The sequence below is a fragment of the Parambassis ranga genome, chromosome 3 (genome assembly GCF_900634625.1).
Source record: "Parambassis ranga chromosome 3, fParRan2.1, whole genome shotgun sequence".
NCBI lineage: Eukaryota > Metazoa > Chordata > Actinopteri > Ambassidae > Parambassis > Parambassis ranga.
The window spans coordinates 15,290,566-15,302,767 of record NC_041024.1 but is presented as its reverse complement, the minus strand read 5'-3'; the positions used below and the strand labels follow the sequence as shown (position 1 = coordinate 15,302,767).

Genomic DNA, 12,202 nt, shown 5'->3' with positions numbered 1-12,202 from the left:
CAGAATACTTTATGGCCTCAGTCAGAGGTCTCGATCTATGAGCAACCATACACATTTACCATATGTGCAAACAAACATATATTTTGACCATATATTTCCACACCTACCAACTTGGATGATATTTTATATATATGTGAAGCGTATTGTTTTAACTTAAACGTATTTTATTTAAATATTTAAGCTCAAAACATATTAAATAATAAACAGGCACAGCTAAGGACTTCTCAGTGGCATAACTCGGCGGTCTATGCTAACAGCCAGAAAACAAGCGAAGGAGACCACGGCCATGCGGCACCTGGCGGCAATAAAGCTCACTTCCGGAAACGTTTTTCACTTCCGCACTGGGGACACCGCTGCACCAGAGCTACATGCTTGTTGCTTGGCTTTGGTAATTAGTTTGATTGCCGTTATTGTTCTTCACCCTCTTTCTTCCTTTTTTATTCTTCAGTACGTTTTTTGGCACAGCGTATCGTCAGCATACAGACCGATTTCAGCCATTCAACTATCAAATGTTCACCTCACAGTTCACCTCAAGGACATTCCAGGTCAACAAGTTTTTTAAACAAAATTATAGTTTTTCAAACATTAAGCAATTTCGGTGTCATTTTTAACATAGGAGTCTATGAGAGGGCCCTTCAATGAGGGTCATCTGTCAAATGTATCTCTGTAATTTCAAGCTACAGACTCCATTTTAGTCTTAATACACTCATCAGATGCTGCTCTATCAAACTTGTATTCAGAGTTTTCTAATTTCGAATCGTTTCCGCATGCCAGTCTGTCAAAGTTGGAGTGGTTTTTGAGGTCTCCTCTGCTGTTACCATGGTGACAGCTGACACACAGAGGCATACAAAGCTCTGAATTTCTCTGATTCTCCAGCAATTCAGAGCAATCCTTCACATCAGCATTCAAAGCAATGCTTCAGCTGCAGCAATCAAACCTTTTTCCTAGTTATAATAAGGGTTGTTGCCAGGGTTTTTAGGGTTCTTATATGGTGGATGAAAGTCATCATCAAGAGGGGCCACATTAATTTCAAGGCAGCAGTGTTGGCATAGTTTTGCAGTTTCTATTAGATTATATGCATTTGGTTTGTTTAGGTGTTGTTAGGTGAATGTTACACATCTGGCTCAGGGGTCCTCTAAATTTCAAAATACCTGCAAACATAGAAAGAAAGTCTGTAAAATGATTGGAAAGACGTCCTCATGTTCCTGTGGAGTTTGCTCAAAAGCCCAGATGCCTGAGGGAATTAACTGGTTGGCTTTATACAGGACCTGTAATGTTAGGTGCCTATCATTACAGACTCGAGTCACGCAAGCATGGCGAGCACCCACCAGCAGAAACATGAATCGGCGCCCCTGCACCACAACACTCTGTTACAGTATAAAAATATTTCAATCATGAGAGACTCTGTGAACTGAATGAGAACAGATTTATTAATACAATAATTGTGAATGTGCATTGGCAGGCCAGGGCATTTAGATACGTATTTGGAAAACTACAAAAATTGCTTCCCTATTTATAAAAAAAAACATGAAGCCTTCAGTCTTTAAATCTCCCTCATTAATATTCAGTGAACAGAGGCTTGATGCCCTCTTGTGGTAAAAAGGTAAAAATCACTACAACTCTGTCAGTCACCAAGCCCTCTGCATATGTGCTGTGTGTGTGTATTAGTGTGTGCAGACAGTGAACTAGAGAGAGGTTTGTGGTCAGTAGCATGGGAGCCACATAGGGAAGAATGCTTTCCTTGGTCCTTGTGTCATATGCAGAAGGTCTGTGATGGCACAGTCATTGTGGGGTGTATATGGACAGGGGAGGAGTACAGGAGCCTGACGGATGCAGGTCAAACCATGTGCAACTCAACACCATCAAGACTAAAGAGATGGTGGTCGACTTCTGGAGGTCCATACCCCCACCTGCGGCCTGTGTCCATCGAGGGTGTATGTGTGGAGGTGGCTTGTATCATCCATAGTGAAACACCTTATATTATTTTTTTTTCAAGCATACATTTGATCATTTTTGCACCTGTAAAGCTGTAACCAGGACTACTTGTAAATACTGTTATGAACTTTAACTTTTGTATTAAGAATATAATAAACAGTAAAAAGAAAAAGAGATGGTAAAAAAGCTCAAATATAGAATACAAGTACACACTTGTATTCATAATGCAATTATTGGTGATGAATTAAATGTAATTAAAGGACATTTCCAGGCGAGTCCTTTCATTCAAGCAAATCCCACAGAAGCAATACATTTTGTAATATTCCTCCTTGTGACGCACTAATAGATCTGTTAATATGGCAAACTTCTGCTGCTACATGTGGCCAGCACCAATACAATAAAAAACATATAATAACTATATGTATAATAATAATAACTCTCAGGTCTTCCAGTCTCAGACAGGTCCTCTGACAAGTCCTGCTGGACAGAAGAAAGAGGTCTCATGCCATCCCAATCATCCTCATCCTCAGAGTGTTCAGAGGACTTGGTCAAAGTGCCATAGCCAGAATCCTCCTCCTCGTCCTCCTCGCACTCCACCCAGCCATTGTCGCTGTCATCCTTCTCCTCCTCCCAGTCGTCATTGTCCTCCTCCTCCTCCCACGTCACCCACTCCTCCCAGTTGTTGTCCTCCTCCTCCTCCTCCTCCTCCTCCTCCTCCACCTCCGCCTCCTCTTCCTCCTCCACCTCCGCCTCCTCTTCCTCCTTCTTTACCTCCTCCACTTCCACCTCCGCCTCCTCCTCCTCCTCCCACGTCACCCACTCCTCCCAGTTGTTGTCCTCCTCCTCCTCTTCCTCCTCCTCCTCCTCCTCCCCCACCTCCTCCTCCTCCACCTCCGCCTCCTTCCTCCTTCTTTACCTCCTCCACTTCCACCTCCGCCTCCTCCTCCTCCTCCTCCTCCTCGTCCACTTCCACCTCCGCCTCCGCCTCCTCCTCCTCCTCCTCCTCCTCCTCCTCGTCCTCAATAATCCAGATGACCTCAGGGAGGTCTCCTGGGGGACACTCGATGACCACGCCAATGTCCTCTGAGGAGAAAGAAAAACACACGAAAAAGTTCAAAATAAGAAGGAGCTGGTGTTGACGAGATGAGAACATGAGAATGACTCCATGAGATTGGACAGGAACACAGCTGACTATAGATGAAAGACTGCAGCAGGCTTTTGTTTCAGATGTTTGACATGAGGAACATATGTATTAAATATTGCACTACTTTTTACCTAAACTCTTTTACCACACAAAATACCTACAGATGTGCTACAACGCATAAAATAAAATATTGACTGTGCTGGTTGTTATTTAAGCCACAGAGCATCTGAACCAAAGCAGAGTAACAGTGATAACAGCAGAACACACATATTTATGTATATGTCTCAATAAACCATCTTATTAGTGGCAACATGTAAAATGTAAACATCTAATTAAACATACCAACGTCACACATAACATCAACATCTGTCCTGATGGAGTCCTGAGGAAGATCCAACTTCAGTTGCTTAGCAGCTGGCTCCTCAGTGGAACAAAGTAAGCTCCCAAAGCCACGCTTGACCTGAGGAACACCAGGCCCGACCAAGTGTCTGAATCTGTCATACCGCTCTGGAACACTAGGGGAGTGAGCAGTGGGGACGTCATTTGGACTCTCAGGTCTTCCAGTCTCAGACAGGTCCTCTGACAAGTCCTGCTGGACAGAAGAAAGAGGTCTCATGCCATCCCAATCATCCTCATCCTCAGAGTGTTCAGAGGACTCGGTCAAAGTGCCATAGCCAGAATCCTCCTCCTCGTCCTCCTCGCACTCCACCCAGCCATTGTCGCTGTCATCCTTCTCCTCCTCCCAGTCGTCATTGTCCTCCTCCTCCTCCCACGTCACCCACTCCTCCCAGTTGTTGTCCTCCTCCTCCTCCTCCTCCGCAGTCAGGCCCCTAGCCCCATTGCGTTACAAACATTAACCACATTTGCTTCATCACCATCACTCCCACATCATTCATTTCATTAGTTCTTTTATTTCTTAATTTTTTATTTCGTCTTGACCTTTATATGTAGGCTACTCTGTATTTAATCTCATTTTGACCTACTCTGTAGATCAGGCATTAAATATATTCCTTTAGACCAAGTTGTTGCTCTGCATATTCTTTTGAACTATGAGAGCCTTTGATGTGGGAAGGATTCAATTAATCATTAATTTAATATTGATTAATTAATTTAAAATATTATGGTCACAGACTGTATTCTGGGTGGTGCCCTTTGAATTGAGTGCAAACTTATATACACTCTCAGGTCTTCCAGTCTCAGACAGGTCCTCTGACAAGTCCTGCTGGACAGAAGAAAGAGGTCTCATGCCATCCCAATCATCCTCATCCTCAGAGTGTTCAGAGGACTCGGTCAAAGTGCCATAGCCAGAATCCTCCTCCTCGTCCTCCTCGCACTCCACCCAGCCATTGTCGCTGTCATCCTTCTCCTCCTCCCAGTCGTCATTGTCCTCCTCCTCCTCCCACGTCACCCACTCCTCCCAGTTGTTGTCCTCCTCCTCCTCCTCCTCCTCCTCCTCTTCCTCCTCCTCCTCCTCCACCTCCGCCTCCTCTTCCTCCTTCTTTACCTCCTCCACTTCCACCTCCGCCTCCTCCTCCTCCTCCTCCTCCTCGTCCTCAATAATCCAGATGACCTCAGGGAGGTCTCCTGGGGGACACTCGATGACCACGCCAATGTCCTCTGAGGAGAAAGAAAAACACACGAAAAAGTTCAAAATAAGAAGGAGCTGGTGTTGACGAGATGAGAACATGAGAATGACTCCATGAGATTGGACAGGAACACAGCTGACTATAGATGAAAGACTGCAGCAGGCTTTTGTTTCAGATGTTTGACATGAGGAACATATGTATTAAATATTGCACTACTTTTTACCTAAACTCTTTTACCACACAAAATACCTACAGATGTGCTACAACGCATAAAATAAATATTGACTGTGCTGGTTGTTATTTAAGCCACAGAGCATCTGAACCAAAGCAGAGTAACAGTGATAACAGCAGAACACACTATTTATGTATATGTCTCAATAAACCATCTTATTAGTGGCAACATGTAAAATGTAAACATCTAATTAAACATACCAACGTCACACATAACATCAACATCTGTCCTGATGGAGTCCTGAGGAAGATCCAACTTCAGTTGCTTAGCAGCTGGCTCCTCAGTGGAACAAAGTAAGCTCCCAAAGCCACGCTTGACCTGAGGAACACCAGGCCCGACCAAGTGTCTGAATCTGTCATACCGCTCTGGAACACTAGGGGAGTGAGCAGTGGGGACGTCATTTGGACTCTCAGGTCTTCCAGTCTCAGACAGGTCCTCTGACAAGTCCTGCTGGACAGAAGAAAGAGGTCTCATGCCATCCCAATCATCCTCATCCTCAGAGTGTTCAGAGGACTCGGTCAAAGTGTCATAGCCAGAATCCTCCTCCTCGTCCTCCTCGCACTCCACCCAGCCATTGTCGCTGTCATCCTTCTCCTCCTCCCAGTCGTCATTGTCCTCCTCCTCCTCCCACGTCACCCACTCCTCCCAGTTGTTGTCCTCCTCCCTCCTCCTCCTCCTCCTCCTCCTCCCTCCTCCTTCCTCTATCCTCCTCCACCTCCGCCTTCCTCTTCCTCCTTCGTTACCTCCTCCACTTCCACCTCCGCCTCCTCCTCCTCCTCCTAGTCCTCAATAATCCAGATGACCTCAGGGAGGTCTCCTGGGGGACACTCGATGACCACGCCAATGTCCTCTGAGGAGAAAGAAAAACACACGAAAAAGTTCAAAATAAGAAGGAGCTGGTGTTGACGAGATGAGAACATGAGAATGACTCCATGAGATTGGACAGGAACACAGCTGACTATAGATGAAAGACTGCAGCAGGCTTTTGTTTCAGATGTTTGACATGAGGAACATATGTATTAAATATTGCACTACTTTTTACCTAAACTCTTTTACCACACAAAATACCTACAGATGTGCTACAACGCATAAAATAAAATATTGACTGTGCTGGTTGTTATTTAAGCCACAGAGCATCTGAACCAAAGCAGAGTAACAGTGATAACAGCAGAACACACATATTTATGTATATGTCTCAATAAACCATCTTATTAGTGGCAACATGTAAAATGTAAACATCTAATTAAACATACCAACGTCACACATACATAACGCGATGATACTTTTAAGTGCTTTTATCGAGCGAAATCACTGATTTTGTCATGAAAAGAGAAGAAACTGTTTTCAGTCCTACCACTGCTCTCCTCCAGAGCAGGGGGCTCGCGGGGGGGTCTTCTGGAGGCCATGAGAAAAATGAAAAAAAAAAAAATAATAAATTCTGGTGTTCAGGAGATTTTTTGTCAGGTGTCGTTGATGCTCCAAGTGTTAGCTGAACCTGGAGTTTAGCGAACACTTTGTAGTTGGTGGTCGATGTCCTCCGATGCTGAGTAGTGCTCCTCGAGTCGCTGCTCTAATGCTCTGATGCAGCCTCCCACAGGTTGTGTTTGTTTGTTTATAAACGGTTTAGCAGGTTATATAGCCACTGCCTGTCACCATGACAACTTCTTGAAATTCCATAGTTACGAATAGTTGTAGTTACGTATATTTTGTGCATCTTTTAAATTTACATTTGCCTACAATTAATATTTTATTATTTTATGATATCTTATAAAAAGGTATGTGGATATATGCAGTTTAGGCCTCAATGACCACACTAAAATTAATGCAATGCCAGTTTATTTATTCTGCATTATTATTATTATTATATGCTTTTTTCCTTTGCCCTTGAGGAAGAAGAGGAAGAGAGATGCTTTCACGTCCCAGCCAGCCAGCTATTCGCTGCCAGCCTGGTTCATGTCCGAGGACGTACATGAGATCAGGGGGGGCCCTGTAACCCGCGTAACATAGAGCATCTCACGTCCTGTCACCACTTTTTGTGGCAGGGTGTGTTTCCTAAAGTTCCGGGGCACAACCCCGCACTTCCGGATTTCCTCTTGCTCCATGGCTGCTGCGTCCTGTGGTTGGCGTGCTCCGGTTAGCATTCGGGAAAAATTAATGGTATAAACTGCTTCATAACCCAAACAAACCCCGCCGATTGAACCTACCGCTCTCCGTGAATATCCACTCAGCGGAGTGGAGTCAGTTATTACGACTGCAAACTTGTTTTGTTACTGAATGCGGTGCCGCGGTCGCCCATTTAAAAGCCTTTAGGCTAAACCGCTAAGCCAGCGTAGCTAACGCTGTTTATATCGGTCTTTATTATAGACCGTGCTATTTTGTTACTTTTATGGCCGAACGTTAGGCATAGTATTGAAGTATTGACTGAATACTTTATTACTGGTTGTTTGTTCGTTTGTATTGTTTTGTTACTTTTCTGGTTAAAGCCAAAACGGCATATGGTAATTCTGTATTGACCAATTGACATGCACAAACAAATTGTTTGTTTGCCTAGACATTTAAATGTTATGAACCTGAGATTAGCTTATTGCTAATTTAATTTGATTTATTATAAAGTGCACTACTATTAGCTTGAAACTTGAATGATTGATACATATGTGTTAAATGTTATCATCAAGATAACTTAAGTACATGCTGTATGACTAATAGCATTAATGGTATTATTTATTTAGCATTATTTATTGTTATTTATGAATGTATTTATTTACTTTCTTGATGGAAAATTATTTAATTCATACTGAATTTTAATTTGTGTGTTTGACCTTGTTTAGGTCAGGTTTTTTTTTTTCCTTTAGTTGAAATCGAGTTCAAGATGGCGAGCTGCCCGATCACCGCTGCGACGCGGTAGGATTACTACGGACCTATTTGAGTTTTCCCCATTTTTGTTCTTGAACTCAAGTTTTTTTCCTTTGGAACATTGAATGAACTATTCTCTCCGGACTGAACTGCCTTCTGTCATCACAGTTTTGACTACTTATTGTGAATATCATTATTGAATACCTGTTTATATATATACCATAGTAATATATACATTTATATAATAGCTCATAACTTGCTATTACTGCTATTACATAATAATAATATATTTATTTGAGCTCTATTTTGTTGTTTGGTGTCTTATTCACACACTTAGGCTCCATAGCCGAACCTACTTCTGTCGCTTAATTACATCTATGGCCGCAGTCAGGCCCCTAGCCCCATAGTGCGTTACAAACATTAACCACATTTGCTTCATCACCATCACTCCCACATCATTTCATTTCATTAGTTCTTTTATTTCTTAATTTTTATTTCGTCTTGACCTTTATATGTAGGCTACTCTGTATTTAATCTCATTTTGACCTACTCTGTAGATCAGGCATTAAATATATTATCCTTTAGACCAAGTTGTTGCTCTGCATATTCTTTTGAACTATGAGAGCCTTTGATGTGGGAAGGATTCAATTAATCATTAATTTAATATTGATTAATTAATTTAAAATATTATGGTCACAGACTGTATTCTGGGTGGTGCCCTTTGAATTGAGTGCAAACTTATATGCAAAAGTAAGACAAAATGTGATGCAAATTTTAAAATGCAACACAAATATCTTAATATTTGGAGTTTGATGCATACTTCTATATTATTTAGGCCACAGATTTTGTGTGTCCAGCATGCCCAAACTTGAACAGCAGAGAGCAGTGTTGCATTATAGATTTGACTACTCGCATGACATACACAGTATTCAAAGTGGCTCATTCCAAATGTGGATACAATAATACACCTATTCATTTTACCCTTATAGTAAAAGAATCAGTGTGTTTCTGACAAAACAGCTAAGCATATTCTCCCTCCCTCCACCTGAATAGCCATGTGCCAAACTGACTGTGGAGTGTGGTTTGCAGACCCTGTCACTCTCTCCTTTGTCCCATTGAACTTCAGATGAGACCATAGAGGGTCCAAACTGCTCTCAAGATGAAGATGCTGGTTTCTGATGACAACATACCCCAACAGTCAGATCTAGATCAGGATATTCATTTCATTTCAGCCCCCCCGCAAGCTATCGTTGGAGGTTTTCTTATCTGCTCTGGTGTGACTCCACCCCATTGGAGCAGGCTGTAGAGAAAGGGTGGTGGAGTTTGAGGACTAGGGATAGAACAATGTGTAAAATGGATGTAATATGATATGGTCAAGGAGGGGAGGCAAGGTGAAGGGAACAGACAACACATCAGAATCCAGGCCAGGAGCTCTCACAGGTCAGAGTCTAGTTTGTGGATATTTGTTTAAGTTGTTTGTTTGCACAAGCAATGTCTGGGCTCCAAGTTTAATGCTTGATCACTCTCGTTACTTGTGGGACGGACAAAATGGACACCTTCCCACACAGCTATTCTTCCCTTCACCCTGATGGGGGAGATATGGACTGATAAACACCCAGAGCTCCATTCTCTTGTGGTAAAAAAAGTAGTAAAGTAGTTTTAATTCGGTCTTCACATAATGGGAATAGTCTTCTAACACTGCCTCCCTATCTCACCATCTTTTTGTTTCTTTACTCAGCATGCAGTCTTGTGTTGTTGTAGAATCCAGGCTCAAGCTCCCCTGCTCCCTCAGTGGTGAATCTCAGCCGCTGCAAATAAAGAATCCTGTTTGTCTCCAGTGAAACGGCATTAATATTCACAGGTGCAGTTTTGTGTGGTTTCCTTATGTAACACCAAGAAATAGATAGATGACCTCACAAACATACTGTACAACTCCTCCAGTAAGGATCACACAAACTTTACTTTTAGAGTGCATGACACATGCGTTTTTTCTGGATGTGCTTGTTTTGCCAATTTCAAAGTTCAGTTTATTCATGTACTGTAGGACACAGGGGCTCTTTTCAGCAGCCAGTCTTTGGCTGTCTGTCTGCTGAACAGCGTTGCTCTGTGCTGCAGGGACTGAAGTGTTAAGCAACCAGAGCTCGCACACATCACTGCTTACAGTTTGTCAGATTATTTCCCGCAGTCTGAGAAAACTGGCAATAAAAGGCCAAGCTTAATGTTGAACATGATGTTTAATATTATAGTGCTACTACTGAACTATGCTGATGCCATAATATAAATAAAACATGATCATAAAGCGATTACAAAATCTTCACACATCAGGATTACATGTCCAGTATACATCTGCCATGATTACAAAAACAATATCTAATTTCAGAGAAGACTCTTAGGCTGATCCAGCAAAGTGTCCTCCAGTCAAGTGCTGTTTCAGTCCTACATGTTACATGTTTTTGTTAAGAAGTCATACCGGGAAAACAAACATGGTTATTTTGGTGATGTACCTCCCAAGCTGGACACGTTTCTCTAGCTCACTCATTTCCACTTCTGCCTCCAGAGTGGCAGGGCCCTGCACAGGACTCACCAGCATCAACTGGCCTGTCAGGCGGTCTGAACGCTGGACTGTAAAATGGCGGCGAGCTTGCCTTCCACCCAGCAGAAGAGAAACGAAGCGTGTCGCCCATCGGACGAAGTGCTGAGACCCTGAACATGACACGAGGGGCCGACAGGTTGGACACAACGGCCAGTAATGGTAAGAGAAGGAATTTGGTGCCTGAGAGCATGCCTTGTTGTCCACAGGGCAGGGGTTACGCTCACAACGCCTGAAAAACAAGGAGCGAGGCAGAGTTAAACTCATTACTTAGTCATTACTCTTATTTGTAGACGTTTATGGAAAATAACGCTTCTTACATGGGTGAAGTTTTGACATATGTAGCATGAGGAATTTTGGGGCAGTCCACACGAACACACTGGAAACCACCATATGTATTAACACACATGTGGTCCTTTGTGCAGTTGTTTTGCCTGGTAGCACACTCATCAATATCTGCGAAGTGTAAAAACAATTGCATGGGTATCATTCAGTCTGTATAGAAATTCAAATTCAATTCTTCAGTCACTGAAAAATATAATACAAATATAATCCACAATGTTCTGTATCATCTTCCAGAAACAATTTTGTGGGATACTTTGGGGAGTGATGAAAAACAAATCTAATAAATGTGATATAAAACACTGTGTTTACCTTTACAGCTGCGCCCATCACGAGTCACATTGTATCCAGCAGGACAGGAACAGCGATAGCCTCCAGGGGTGTTAACACAAGTATGTAAACACAATCTCCCAGCCTGTCCATTATGGAACAGCTCACATTCATCTATGTCTGCAATGCAAAAAAAATGACACTCACTGTGAACAATCCCATAGGGAATCATTACAATAGTTCATTCAGTATCAATGTACCAGTGCAGGTGTAGCTGTCTCTGCCGGAGATGGTGTATCCGGGCTCACAGGTGCAGTGGGTGGTCCCCTGCACTATACTGCAACGTGATGGACGAACGAAGGGCCCAGTGGTGGCAGCTGGTAAGGTTGCAGCAGCAGCAGCAGCCGTAGCAGGAGAGGTGGTCTTTAAAGACACGGGGACAAACAGTGAGGTGTCCGGAGGCTTTGGGAAAGAGCCGTTAGACGAAACGCTTCTGATGCATACTACAGAACCAGTCTGATGTCGTCTATGTAACAAATCAGACCCAGACAACGCATGACAGCTGCCAGCGCTGATACGAGGAGCCCGGGTGTTGATGTGCCGGCGAAGACGAGAAAACAAATAGACACAGCGGTTTACCGACATGGCTGGGGGTGGTTTGTACCCACGGGTATAGCAACTTATTTCCGACTCTCCATACTCTTCATCAGGTCTAAATATGTGGATTAAACACTACCATAGTCAGTAGAGGACGGTCAAAACACTTCCCTTCCTACAGGCAACACAACGTGTGACAGGACCAGCCACTATGTAGCTGCTCACAAATATGCCTGTGCTAAAATTAAAGAGGGACAAACGTCTTCAAGTGCAGGTTATCACCTATGTTGTGGACCTGATCTTGTCACCCGGATTCCCAGACTCCGTCCCCGATGCACAGAACATTGAATGAAAACCAGTACTGATCAGTTTCAGTTTCGCCTTTATAAAGGGAGAATGCACAGCTCAATACAGACCCCTCGATCTACTCCTGCAGCTGACCATTTGCATTCTGTCTGTCCCATGCATTAGGCTCGTTTTATTAATCTGACAACAAGGTGTGGTTACATTTACATAGATAGGCATAAAAGGTAATGTTTTTCAGTGAAACATGCATATTCAATAATCACAAGGTGGAGGGCGTATACGAAACTTAAAAGACATTGAAGTTCTCCCACTCACATCTTTGATGTGAGTGTGTGTGTGTATTCTCA

General features: G+C 43.1%; 1 pseudogene; it reads right to left on the bottom strand.

Moving 5' to 3' along the window:
* Positions 1 to 10,214: 10,214 nt before the first annotated feature.
* LOC114433631 (fibulin-7-like) lies at positions 10,215 to 11,796 on the bottom strand (annotated as a pseudogene).
* Between the last annotated feature and the right edge of the window lie 406 nt (positions 11,797 to 12,202).